The sequence below is a fragment of the Culex pipiens genome, chromosome 2 (genome assembly GCF_016801865.2).
Source record: "Culex pipiens pallens isolate TS chromosome 2, TS_CPP_V2, whole genome shotgun sequence".
Taxonomy (NCBI): domain Eukaryota; kingdom Metazoa; phylum Arthropoda; class Insecta; order Diptera; family Culicidae; genus Culex; species Culex pipiens.
In genome coordinates this window covers 39,545,543-39,560,516 of record NC_068938.1, presented here as the reverse complement: position 1 = coordinate 39,560,516, position 14,974 = coordinate 39,545,543, and the positions used below count along the sequence as shown (strand labels likewise).

The 14,974-nt window shown below is 32.4% G+C and overlaps 1 protein-coding gene across 2 annotated transcripts in view; it reads left to right on the top strand.

The window, feature by feature from the left end:
• The first annotated feature begins 2,655 nt into the window (after nucleotides 1-2,655).
• LOC120419619 (roundabout homolog 1-like) overlaps nucleotides 2,656-14,974 on the top strand; it is a 166,035-nt gene continuing 153,716 nt past the window's right edge. Inside the window, exon 1 of one of the 2 annotated variants that reach the window (XM_039582373.2) lies at nucleotides 2,656-2,944. The gene's annotated coding sequence lies outside the window, so the exon portion shown is untranslated. Of the gene's footprint in view, nucleotides 3,699-14,974 lie in introns of both variants that reach the window. The other variant, XM_039582363.2, reaches the window with a different exon arrangement.

The window sequence follows — 14,974 nt, the reverse complement described above, 5'->3', positions numbered from 1 at the left end:
GCAATAAAACAAATAAAATTAAACTAATTTGGTCAAATAGCTTCTTTTGACAAAGGAAAGTAATGGGGTAAATAAGATCAGAAACAAATATTGCATAAGTAAAAAAATAGTGCATTTTGGGGAGTTCCACACAATAACTATTTATTGAATTGCCTTGTATGATAAAAAAGTTTTCAGAATAATTTAAAATGAAAACATGTCCAAAATTCTTAAATTTTCACAGTTATGATAAGAAGCATTGAAAAAGGGCAAGACTGTTAGAAAAACAATGAAAAATGATAATACATATTTTTTTGTTATCGTTACTAATGAATTCAAATATATGCAATTAATATTATATTTATCGAATTTATCAAAATTATAAAAGTAATTTTAAAAAACCTAATTTTATCGATTCTCTAAATCCTATTCAAAGCGGACTTCGGGTTTAAAATTAACACAAAACCCAATTTAGAAACTTCTTAAAGTATGGGAAAGCGATTTTTGGTCAAAATAAGTAAGCAGTCATTTTTGTTGTGTCCCTGGAAAAAATACAGGCACAGGCAAGACAGGATTGGCAAAGTGCCAATGAAAAACAAAGACTTTACCGACAAAATAAACGAGTTTGTAATGATAATGATATTGGTTAGCGTAAACGTTATCGAAATCGAATCGAATCGAAATATTCTGGTGGCGATAATTTTATCAACGATAGCTCAGTTAAAATATACAACTAAAAATAAAATAAAATAACCTATTGAAACTAAATCCTGTGAACATATTATAGCTTTTACTCAGAATATATTTATAAAATAATGTAGTGAGTTTTAAAGTATACTCACTTAAAATTTTTTGTAAAATACCAAAATAAACATTCAAAATAAAAAAAAAGGTTTCAAACAGTACAAACTTTGTCTGGGTATCAAACTTTGCGATATTTTATATGTATTTTTACTTTCGAAGAGATAAATAAATTCTCAAATTTTCGATTTTTTGTACAAACTAAAAACTCTAATAAAATTAAAATACACACAATTTCGTAACGATACGAAATTATGTATATATATTCATTTTATTAGAGTTTTTTGTTTGTACAAAATTTCGGAACTTTTGAGAATTTTCCTAAAATAAGGTATTTTTTGAATTTTTTTATTATTAAGAAATACATACATGAAACAAAAGATGTTTTTTTTATTGATCTCCCGAACAAGAAAAAAAAAGAAAAGGGCAGTAGAGGGGCAATCGGAAAGTTGTTAGAAAAATTGAAAACTTTTTAAAATCATTAATTTGTAGTAAACTATCAAATTTATAACAAATTATGTTAAACAAAAATAAGGCAATTTTATTTTGATGAATCTGCCGAGTTGGTATTTTTCATTAAATGTTGGTAATTTTCAGTAGGGCGTCCAATTTTCCCGAGTGTTTTAATTCCCGGGAAACGGGAAAAAAATATTTTTGGAATCCCGGGAATTCCCGGGATGTTTTGAAAACAGTAATAAAATCTATGTTTTCATTATATTTGTTATGTTATTCATGCTTAAATTCATTTAATTGGCTCAATGGTATTGATGATAATGTACACTTCCATCTATACAAGGACAACAGTTTTTAAATACCGTCAACAGGGGTGACATTGGGTCTGGAAGATAAGATTGGGTCATACAAAAATGCTGAAATTTGTATCACCCAATCTCACCCCCCAGACTCAATGTCACCCCTGATGACGGTAGCCTAAAAGAAATTAAAAATGTTTTTTTTTGTTCCAATTTGATTCAAATTAAATAAATCTTTTATAAATATATTCCTTTTTTTTATTGAAAAGGACTAGAAAAGCAAAAAACAAGAAGCGACAACAAATAAAATGATACCAATCAATGTAAAATTTTAGATAATTTTTGAATTTCATGTTTTATATAAAACACATATTTTCCAGCTTACTACCGCAAACTGGAGAAAATCGGACTACAGTCTGAATAGGTACAGATGATTCTTGAACAATTAATTTGGAAATCGCTGTACTATTTGTATTGTTCTGTTCCAGTTTTACCCGAAGTCATTCAAAACATTATGCCAAAAAATTGGCTTAAATTGCAGCCTTTAATAGTTTTATTTTTCCTGATTTGCCCAAGGTTTGTTGAAAAATAATTTATTATGACATTTTTTTATTTCAATTCATAAATATACGTAAACACTATACCCAGTCTTTTTAAAAAATATAACATATTTAAAGCGTTAGTCATTTTGCGGATCTGTATACTTGAATTTCAACAATTTTCCCTAAAAATCCTAATAAATGCTGATAATATATTGTGGTCTGTCCTGCGTTACAAAATTATTTAACTCAAAGGTCCAAAAAAAATACATGGAAATTCGATTTGATTTTATGGGACCATCCATAAACCACGTGGACACTTTTTTGGGAATCTATTACCCCCCCCCCCCCCTTCGTGGACAATTGTCCATACAAAAAAAATCTTTTTTGTATGGATCGTGGACAATCGCCATACCCCCCCCCCCCCCCCCCTAAAGTGTCCACGTGGTTTATGGATGGTCCCTATATGTGTTGACATCCCATTTAAATCACTGTTTCGTTGTATTTTTTTAATTTGTATGTTCAAACTATTTTTCTGAAATAAGAACGCATTTCTCATCTCACACAAACAGCTGTTCTATCGCAATCACCCCGAAAAACGAGGGCTAACCTCACGCTCACCGCTTTCTTCTGCTTTCTTCCCTTCGTCACCAACAAAATCAAAACAAACCCGAACGTGCTCGAACCCGAAGCCGCGAAGCTCCGCTCCGACGCCGACAAACGAACACGACCAGACAAGCATCGTTCGCGTTCGCTCTGCTCTGATCCCCTCGACATCAGTGCTTCTTTGGCGTGTGCTCGCATCGGACGTTACTTTGGTCGGGGGGTCTCTGCGTCAGTCGAAGTTTGGAGTTTTCCGGTGTTTGAAAAGGGGTGCGTTTTTTGGGACGTGGAAATTTACTTTGGAAAAGCTCGTCGAATGTGAAGAATTGCGGGAAGCTGTGTGGAAAAATTGACGAAAATTTAATGATGTGAAAGTACTGCAGTTGGATGCAGAACGGCTCAATTGAGTGATTGTGTGAAGAATCAGTGTCGAGAGCACAATTGAACCTGAAAATTACCCCGAAAAGGATGCGAAATGCGTTGTTCAGCAGGTGCCGGGAAAGTGCATCCTCGTGAGGGAATAAAATATTGAAATAAAAAAAAAACGAATAAAAAAGTGAGGTGCAAGCAATTCAAGTGGAAAAAACACGAAAATAATTTAAAAATCGCGCAAAAATTCGTTCGCGACAAAAGCGTCACGATTCGTGAGCGGTCGTGAACAGGTGATAATGATGATGATGAATTCATGAAGAGGGAAGAAGAAGGGTCTGAAAGTGGGTTCACAGGTGCAAAATGTGTGATAAAGTGCTCCCAGGAAGCTCGTTCGGTGTGCAACAGAACCCAAAGCGGCAGTGATTGCAATCAACATGATAATCATCCGGAGAGAGTAATTTGATTGAAACCAATAACGGATTATCCTGGTGAAGGAGAAGGTAGAGAGCGGACGTTGATCCCCGGACTAGGCGCACCTGTACGTGTGTGTGTTTGAGTGAAATAAGGACTTTCTCCGGAGGACCCCGAGAATCGACGACGAGGACGACGAAACCCGGCAGATTATAAGCAGCATTTTTGCCGACATTATAAGGTGATTATGTGGGGATTAATGTTTTTCTTGTGAGCTTTCTTCTTTCCCCCTTAAACGACGAGTCCTTAGAGGGAAAGCTCTTCACGTTTTTTTTTTTTGGGCATCGCCAACAGGCTCCCACAACAGGTGAAACCCTGTGTGAACGGGGGAAATTCGTCGGAAAAAGCCCAATGGGGCGGAAAATGTGTGCAAAATTTTGGCAGTGGAGCTACTAAACGGAGGAAAAGCACCGGAAAAGCTGTGCTTTGTGTGCGGGTGTGGATATGTGTGTGTTTTTGTTGGAAAGTGGGGCAATTTAAGGTCGGCGAAAATTGGGCTGTGAATGCGTGTGTGAGTGTACTGCTTGTGTGGTTTGTTTACTAAGCTGGATTTATGATGCGGGGTTTTGGTGGAGTACCGAAATGTGTATGGATTAATTCAATTTGGAACATTATGTAATTATTATAATTATTTGCAGAAATTGGCAAACACACAATCTAGCATAAATTTTTCAAATTTTTTAGCACTCTCTTCATAAAATTGTTCAAACAAACAGTAGAACTTCATAAAGTTTTATCAAAAATATTTTCATTTTAATTTTTGAATTAATGATTTGTTTTCAATAAAGCTAAGCGACAGCATGTTCCTTATTTTGCTTGCAGTGATTTGGGTTGGGTAAAATTTGAGTCTAATTTTCAATATTTGTGAATTAAAATATTTATACAGTCAATACTCGACTTGAACTTTGGACAATATGTGCAAAGGCGTAAAATTTGCAAAATATCAATTACTTTATGAAAATATAAGTATCCTGAAAATCATTAATTTGATTAATTACTGCTAAAAAATATGTATTTTAAATTGTTTTCTGTTATTTGAACGTCTGTTTTCATTGACATTTTGAAATAGCTTAAACATGATTTATTGTTGTCCCATGATTTTACGGGCCAATTTTGAAAGTTGAACATAAACTTTTGAAAATATATGCTATGGCTTCATGTAGCTGTCCAAAATTTCGATTTGATTTATAGCGTTGAAAATCAACGAAGAATATTGGGACAAGAATATTTAAGAAATTTTGAAATTTAAGAAGGAGGGGAGTCAGTTTTAAATATAAGTCCAGATATTTTAAATATTATTTTTTTGATTTATTCGTTCTCATGTCACAAATCATTCATCATTAATGTAACCATATTTCAGTTAAAAATTAAAATCAACAAAGTTTACTTTCCTAAAAAACTATTTCATGATTTTTATAGAGAAATATCTCGTGGAATATGGGGTTGTGCTTACAAGTTTTTTAATCTTTGCAAATCCTGCTTAAAATTTTTCGAAACAGTTTCTTATTTCTTTTTTTTTAATTTTTTACATTTTGAGGATTTTGAATATCTTGAAATAAAGGTGTAAATTTTCATAAACATTTTAAAATCTTGAAGTTAAGATGTATATACCAATCTTAAACCTAATCAGTTGATTTAAAAATTAAATGTTCTATAATTAATGAAAATATATTTGAAAATGGTAAATAGCCTGATAAGGCCGTTGAAAATATTTTTCAAAGTTTATGTCACGCCCCCTCCCCCTTCCTTCAAAATTGGTCCGAAAAATCAGGGGGAAAAAAATATGTTTTTCAAAAATCTTCAAAAATTTTATGAAAATAGAAGTCAAATTAACTTAAAACAATCTAAAACGCATTTTTCTGCATTTATAATCATATTTAGTATGTTTGGGCTGGATTAAAAGTATTTAGATTTTTTATGAAATTACAATGTACTGCACCGCAAAAACTTTTTTTTTTGCAAAAAAATAAATTTTCGTCAATACTTAGGTATTTTGGAAACTAATGATTGCAAAACAACTGGGCAGGTGTAAAATGCATTTTAAAAAACTTTGTTCATTCAAATGTTGCAACCATCGCTCGTAAATTCAATGTTTAAACTTTTTTATTTTCTTGACCCCCCCCCCCCCCCTTTTCAAAAAATATTTGCAACGGCCTAATTGGTTAAAAATAAAAGGAAATGAAAATCATCTAATTATTTTTTCGTCTTTGGGATTCTTGGAAATTTTGTATATTCTTTAAAAAGAATATTCTAATTTAATAACCAAAAACACCCAAAAATAAGTTTTAACTTTTTTTCAAAAAGTCTCAGAAATAATTCAAATTTGACACTCTTTGATATTTTAACATCGAGTATGGAATTCGATTTTTATTTATCTTTTAGGGTTCCGTTCTAGCATTTTAACTATTTAAAACGCGTTTTTTGAAAATCAAAATAAAACACTTCCTCGATTTTGATTCAAACTGAGGATAAAAAAACAAAAAACAAAACAAAAACAATTCAAAAAAGATACACAATAAAAACACTTTTTTGATGGACCACCCTAGTAATTCTCATATAAAATGCTGTATAATGAACAAATTAAGAGAAAGTGATTTGGTATCTTCGACAAAGTTATTTGAAATGGCTAGTACTACAATACTGAAGATGAAATATACCTCCATCCCATCTAGGAGCGAAGATAGTTTTTGAAAATAATATAAATTGTTGGACCACCCTAATAACATGTTGACCAAAAGATGTAGAATTTTATTCTTTACAAATGCATCTTAGACATCGAAGCTCGAAAACACATCCCTGAAGCGGACATAAATTATTCGTGCTAGATTTGCGGTTCCGACCACTGTGCAGTATCGAATAGTAAAACTTTTTGATAGAAGTGCTTAAAAGTTGAATTTTCAGTACTCAAATCGATGCGGAAAAGAATTTTTGCGATTCCATCGATAAACTTCTTAATTTTTCTGTCATTCTCGAACAGTCTTCTTTTCTGTACTAAAAATTACAGATTTCTTATACGTTTCGATACATGGGCTGGAAAGTTCTAATTTTCATCAGTAGGTGCTGATGTTGAACTATTTGAGCACAATACTTTTCAATATTGTTTTAATTTGACGATGAATTAACCTAACTTTCTATTCAAAAGGTTTTTTTAAAAATTGCCAAAAATGCTGTATAAACCTGTTGCAAAAAATGATTTTGTCAGCAATCGTCATGTTTATCCAACTTGGTGAATTTCGTTAGATACATGTACTAAGTGTTGTCTACCGCCAAAAGCTTGTTTAGAAATTTATGAGCCCAGAAAAGTATTGTTTGTCAAGCTTATTTTTTATTAAAACAAGATCTTTGAAAAGGTGTTTTTTATTTAATAAATTTGGAAGATATAGTATAAAAAACACATATCTTTTTAAAATAGTTTTCCAGATACTTTATGATATCGGAGAATAAAACAAATTTTAGCACTGTCTTTGATTTTCAAATCTTCCTTCAAAACTATGCTCCAATTCCTTTCGGCTAGTCAAAAGAAGCTCACCAACCCAGTAGAAACCGCACACCATAACGTCTTCTAATGGTTCTGTTTCGCACCATAAAGACAGCCGCGTTTCGCGGCTTCTCGTATGTCTCGACAATTAAATCCACCCCCGACTTCCCGGCTCGCCTCAATTGAGAGTACGATTCTATCAAAAATGGCCAAAAATAAAATCATGCTAATGATATTCCGTCCCGTCCTCATCTCCCCCCACCCCTTTCCAAAATTTGCCAAGACTTGAAACTTTCTGTCACGATCGTGTCCGTCGTTGACGGCGGCGCGGGCGATAGCCATGAAAACAAAATAAAGCAATTTAGCGAACGCCCCCCTCACCCCTCAACAGCCGATGGCCCGGGGTTCCCAGGACTCTTGTCCAGAAGCTCATAATCGTTCGCACTAATCATCATCGTCAACACGATTTGCTTCGCGCGTCGGCGACAGAATGCACGGTGGGTTGGATTTGATGAAAAAATTTGAATCTATTTTTTTAGGGTTTTTAAAAAATCACGATTTAGGATTTTGAAAAATAATCCTGTAAAAATATTAAAATTGTATTTTTTCGAAGAATTTAGAGTTTTGACCACCTAATCCCACAATCCATCCCCGTTGACATCGAGTCGTGTGTCTTCATCGTCTTCACCGCTGTCAACGGTGGTGATGGCGGCAGCGTGTCAGGAAGATAATTTTAATTTCTTCGCAAAATTAGTTCTTGACTTTTCCTTCGCTTTGGTTCTGCTAACTTTCCGATGAGAGGGCTTCCCGTCTGGTCTAAAAGGCTTCCCGGCAGCCAGGTGAAGCTGTTTCAAGAACGCACTAATAAGCTTTCTGTGGGGGCAAGAGGAGCTTTCCAGTTGGCCACAGTGACTCAGCATGGTGGGGAGCCTCGGTGGTCACGATTTGTGCTCTTCTGGTTTTCTGGATCTTGGCCGTTTATGCTGCTTAACGGAAGAACAAGCAGATTTTTTCTTTACGGGTAAAAGGTTCTGCTTTTTGAATCATCATTAATTTCAGAAGCGCCAAAAATGTGCGAAGAGCGAATCCAATTTAGTTGAGGTGAGTGGGGTTTAATGGACCATTTTTTGAAAAAAATTAAAGTATGTAAATTGCAATTTCAACTACAACATTTTGATAGAAGTTAAAATAGTTCACTATTAAAAGAATATTAATAATACCCCACTTGCCACCCCACTCACAATTCGAAATGAGCAGCACAAATTAATATGCCTAATAACTTCAACGATGATGATGATGATTAAGAAATTTGCCGCTCTGCCGCCTGTGTTTTTCTTCTGGGCGAAAAGTTTGCGCTGAGCAAAAGTGCGTGTGTGTGTGTGTATTTTTGTGAATGTGCGTTTTTTGATGTTCAGTTTTGTTGGCTGATTACTTATGATTAATTATAAGCGCGCGCGATGGACGCACTTTCGCGATATCCACGCACGGCTGTTGTGGCGAATTAATGTGAACAGATTTGGATAGCATAAATTGGCTAGTTGAGGGTTTTTTTTTTATTTTGGCAAATGGGAGGCATAAATTTTAAGAAATAAATTGGTTGTTGAATGTATTCAGAGGATGGTTTAGTTTTGTTTCAATGAAAATAATATTCTGAAAAAAATCAGATTTCAAAATTTTTTCTCGTGTTTAGGAACTCATTTTAAGCTACTTTTGTACTTGGAAAACTTAACTCATCTAGGCAGTTATTACATTTATCTTGCTAAGGTTTTGTTATTTTTATTGCTATATAAAAAGAAAATCACATTATATCTGTGATACAATGGCCATTGTTCAGTCATAATATTTTGTGTGTGTATTTTTTTTTTATTTTTACCCTGTCACTTTTTCAATTTTAGGCTCGTAATTCACATTTTCTCAAAAATCAGCTTTAAAGATGCAAGTTGCTTTAAAAAAAACAAGTCAAACCTGCAAACCATTTTATTTTCGAAAAAAAAGAATTTGATTCTATGCTTATAAAAGTTCAAAAACAGGTAAAATCTATTCTCTCTAGATAGCTATTTTCTACTTTTATAATTCATGTCTCATTTTTTTTTTTTTCAATTTCATTAATTCATTATTTATTTATACATGTAGAGTAAGGACTGCTCCTTTTCAATTACTACAATTAGAGTTCGAGAGTGTGTAGTTCTTCTTCTTATTATATGGCTTTGCCAACTTAACCACTAACAGCGCTTGTTAATTTCTCATGCCAAACCAGTTTATGCATTCTTTTCGGAACTCAATCGGTGAATGTATATTTTTAATGGAGATAGGAAGCTGGTTCCAATTAGCAACGCCCCTAACAAAAAAGCTTTCATTGTAATGTGATGATCTGTGCTGTGGTATTATATAATTTCTTGTTCGTGTACTGCGAGAATTTAAAAGTTTATCAACTAGATATCTAGGGGTAGAAGTATTAATTATTTTAAACAGAGTAAGACATGACCTGAGCTCATAAAAGTTATTAAAAGAACAGCCAAGTAAATTATGCTGGAGGTGAGAAACCCTGTCATATCTTGATAGATTATAGACATAACGTACACACGCGTTTAAGGCAACACGTAATTTATTAATAGAATTAGCTGCAGCATTAAGAAAAAGTACATCACCATACATAAAATGCGGAAGTAGGAGAGATTTGAACAGTTTGAGCTTTGTTTGTATTGGCAACATACTTGAAGTCATTCTTAGATGCCTGAGGCCGTTGTAGATTTTTCTACATTGCCCATTTATATGACAATCCCATTCAAGATTATTTTGCATTATTATTCCAAGATTAGACGCCTCAGTTACATATTCAATAACATTTTGTTCAAAAATAATCTCAGGTAGGGTAGAAACTCCTCTGTTCCGAGAAATGAACATGACTTTGGTTTTAGAAGGATTGATCGGCAACAAATTACGGGTAGACCAGCGGAGAATTTCACACAAATCATCATTTAAAAGCCTTGCCATTTCAGTGACGGGCCGAGAATTTGAAGCTAAATACAGTTGAACGTCGTCAGCAAATATATGAATCATGCAATTCTTGAGAACGGTTGGAAGATCGTTTATAAAAAGTGAGAATAAAATTGGACCAAGAATTGAACCTTGAGGTACTCCAGAAATTATATCAATGGGAATAGATAAAGTGCCGCCAGACAAAACAGATTGAGATCTTCCTGTTAAATAAGACTGAATTAGTTTAGCAGCTTCTATAGAAAAGTTATATTTTAATGATAGTTTGTTAATTAATTTAGAGTGAGAAATGCGATCAAACGCTTTGGAAAAATCTATAAACAATAAAAGTGCTACTCCTTTGCGATCTATAACTTTTAGTATATCATCATGCACTTTAAGTAACGCTGTAGTTGTACTGTGTTTAGATCTAAATCCAGATTGAAATCTATGTAAATAATCAAAGTTATTTAGATAAGTTTGTATTTGAGCTTTCAAAATTTTTTCAAAAGCTTTTGAAAGAGCAGGTAAAATACTAATGGGGCGCAAATTGTCCAAGGCCAGACTTCTTGGTTTCTTTTTAACTGGTATAATTTTTGCTGACTTCCAAGCTCTTGGAAATTTTGAAGTAGAAATGGCTAAATTAAAAATATATGTTATTTTATCTACAATTAAAGGTAATATTAGCTTAATAAATTTAAGTGGTATTTGGTCAAGACCGATAGCATCGGACTTCATAGAACTAAGCGCTAGGATAACATCATTTATATCTACCGTTGAAAATTTAAAGCCATTGTTATTTGGCAGCAAGGTATGAGGAGGCGTATTATCTTGCGTAAAATTAGAACTAAAATGGTAATTTATTTCATTGTTTGAATTCAAAAATTGCTCTACACGAGGTTGTTTACTTTTGACATTAATAACTTTAAGTTTCTTCCAGAGAACTTTACTGGATTCTGCAGTGTTTAATCGATTAGCGACGTATTTTGATTTGGCAATATTGATTAAGTTAGTAACCCTATTCCGAAGCCTTTTAAACTCATCAAACCTTAAAGTACTTCTATCCGCTTTCCATAAGCCATAAGCCAGATCCCTTTCAATCATAGCTTTGAGTATGTCATTGTTGAACCATGGGTTTTTTCTTGGTATATATTTACATAAAGGAACAAAATTTTCAAAAAGTTGTTTAATATTTACATTAAAGAAATCAAGAGCAATCTCAGAATCAGTGATTGAATACAATAGATTCCAATTTATAGAAGCCACAGCATGATCTAAGGCTTGAAAATTAATTTTGTTATAATTTCTAAATAAACTAAAGTTTGATGTATTTGATGTGTTCAGATTTAAAGTTGAGAATATTATGTCATGTCTCGAAAAACACGAAGCAGAAACTTGATTGAATTTTAGAACAAAATCTGGATCATTTGTTAGAAGGAGATCAATCATTGAACTTCCTCCATAATGAAAATGAGTAGGTAGAGTATTTATGCAACTTAATCCATAGGTATCAGTAACATTTAGAAAATTGTCTGTAAGAGTACAAGATTTTCTGATATCAGTATTGAAATCACCTATAAAAATTATTTTATTGTAATGTAGAGAATGATCTGCTAGCTTTTGAGAAAGAACAGTTGCACAATCAACTCTCGGGGGATTATAGAAAACACCAAGTAAAACTTTTTCACCTGCAATTTCCATCTCAAAAAGCATAAATTCAGTTATATTATTAGATTCATTTTTGGAACATGACAAAATTTTGCAGTTAATACCCGTTTTAAAATACACACAAATACCACCTCCACGAGTTTGCATGTTTCTATCATGTCTCACTAATTTGTATCCATCAAGGGATATTAATTCATCTTCAATTTTTTCAGTAAGCCAAGATTCAGTAACACAAATTATGTTCGCTTTACTATTAGTAAAACATTGCTTAAATTCTTCAAGCTTGCTCAAACCTCTCGCACATAAACTTTGGACATTTAAATGACATATGTTGAGCTTATCAGATTCCATTGCACAGTTCATCACAATACGGGGAATGGACGAGCTTTGATTTGTATTCGGGGCTAAACCATTATTAGCCAACATCGCGAACAAATGACGGAATTAACGGTAAATGCATATTCCAGGTTGGCATTTTGAAATTAACAAAGCAAAACAATAAAGAGTGATCGTCAATCATTATTATAATCACCATTTAAGCCAATTATTACAACTTCTAACAGGGTGTGATTCATGAATTTTTTTAATTCATGGTTTTGAAAAATTATTAAAAATGTTCATTGAATAAACTCATCATTAAATAAATTTAAAATTTTCTATGACTGTAACTAGTTAGTGCATTTCCAACTATTATTTTTTCAATTCTGTTATAAAAAATAAATGAATTTTAAGCTTGAAACATTTGTTTTTCACATAGACAGTTTTACATCCGTTTTTATTTAATTTCACCATTAAAACCTGTAACAAAGCCAAGAAAATCGTGAAAGTCTGTTAATTAACCTCTTTGACCGTTAAATTAATTAGGAAGGGTAATTATTTAATTCTCTCCGATGAATTTTTTTATTTTTCTTTGAATTTTATATCTAATACGCTTTTAGTTTTTTAAAATAAAGTATGAAATTTTAACATCAGAATTTGTTTTTTGAAAAGGCTCCACTACTTAAATTGTAAGGTTATTTTTTTCATACGTCGATAGTAAGGATTATTTAAAGAAAACCAAGAAGCAAAACATGGAATGGTCTTCAAAACAAAACTCCAGATTCATTGTTCATATTGCTTTTTTATTTTTTAACCCTCTAAAACCCAACCTCACCTCTAGACGGGCTTTAATCTAAAAAAAATCATTCGAAAAAAAAAAAATCTAAAATCATTTTTTCAAACAATTTTTGATCTTTAAAAAGCATTGGACTTTGGGAATATTTTATTAAAATAACATTTTTCAGAGGTCAACCTTGGCTGTGTTTTTACGAACATTTCCTATATTTTAAGTAAAAAGTAGTATGCAGTAATTTTTTGTAGTAAAAAAAATACAATTTAAATGATCATGGTGCCGTTCTGTACCAGAAAATGTGAAAAACAAGCAAAACATTGAAAAAGTGACTGGTAAAACATGAAACAAATAGAAAGAAAAAATGTTATGATAAGAGTTGGTTGAGTAGGCCAATTACTATCAATCACGAACATAAACTGAACAAGATAAATGCTAATTAAAGTACAAAAATGAAACAAGAAAAACTATAATATGAAGAGTAAAGTTTTGAGAAGAACAAAAGTTTCCCAAGATGATTGACCTACAAATAAAAATTTTCGAAAAAAATATGGGCAGTAGAAGGTTAAAGAAATTTCTGAAATATGAGTAGGGATGAAAAAGAAAATTTTTGTAATTTTATTTAATTTTACATTTCGAAATATTTCAAAACATTACTTTTTTTAATACTTTTTTTGGAGAATTTTCCAAAATTTCAAAAGAAATCCAAAGTGTATAATGTTGTATTTTGATGCAATCGACTTTTTTTTATTTTACTTTTTGGAACCCTTTTATGCCTGAAATAGTAGTTTATGCAACAAGTTGCAAAAAGAGGATTTTTTCAGCACGAGTCGTACATTTATCCAACGAAGTTCACCGAGTTGGATAAATACAAAGAGTGCTGAAAAAAATCAAGTTTTGCAACGAGTTCCATACAACTTTTTTTGCAATTCCAAAAAACACACACTGAGTGAAATTTTAAGTCAAATTTTCATGTATTTTGTCAATTAATCGTTTAAATACAAAAAAATTGAAATGTGTTTCTTTTCGAAACAAGTGCTGAAAAGTTCAACTTTTCAGCATTTATTTTGAAAAGTGTTGCTATTCGATTCTGTTATTTTTGGTACAGAAAAGTAGGCTATTTCGTCGTTCAAGAATGACAGGAAAAGTGAGTAGTTTCACGACGGAATTTCAAAAATTCCAATTCGCTATGGGTTACCTATGCTGACAGGACCTTTTGAAAAAGTAACCGGCAAATGGTCACGCGAAATTGAGGAGCAAGCAACATCTATTTTAGAGTAGCTGAGAAAATTTATAATATATTCACAATTTTAGCTATATTGATTTTTTTTTCAGTTTTATCAAATTTGCCTTAATTTTTAACTGAAAATATTTTGGAAACTTTTGGTAAGTTTTTTTTATTGTTAAAGACGATGCAAATATTTTTAAAAGTTTTTATCCGACTCTAGTAAAGGTCAAGGGGGGAGGAGGAGGTCCAAAAATTAAAAAAAATAAAATATTAAAGTTTAAATAACAGGCCACACCCAAAGTTAAAGAACGAGGGGATAGTCCTCACGAAAAGAAACGTGAGGAAAGTGCTATTTTGCGAGAGTATAGTCCTCTCGCGTGTTCATTCGTTCATTGGAACAGTTCATCCTATTGAATGGCTTATATGGACAAATGACCGCCACTTAGTCACCGAACCATGGTGGCCCATACGGCAAAGGCACGGTTCAATATGCCGAAGGTCTTGGGTTCGAGTCTCGGTACCGGTACTTTTTTTTGATAGATGAACTTTTTTTGAAGATGAACCCATGAGTAAAGTACTCTCGGTAATTTCGGGATTTATCCTCTCAGTCCGCACACAGTACCATTTTACTACCGAATCGTGCTCTTTATCCTCTCGTACGCCGATGTACAGTTCTGGGTGCAGAAACTGAAAAAAATTGCACTCAAAATTTCGTTGAAATTTTTAAGTATTTAAAAAAATCCTCTTATTTTTCCGGAAAAAAAAAAAATATTACAACAGACTAGAATATGAAGCAATCTTGGAATATTATGCTCATCACAATAAAATAAATTTAAAACTTTCAGATCAAGTCAAAACAATATAAAAGTTTAATTTTAAATGTTCAATAAACAAAAAGAATCCATTGCTTCTATAACCTTTCGAAAAAAACCCTTGAAATATAAAATTTTGGACTTGAAATATTTCTAACACTTAAAATTAAAATAAAAACAAAATCAC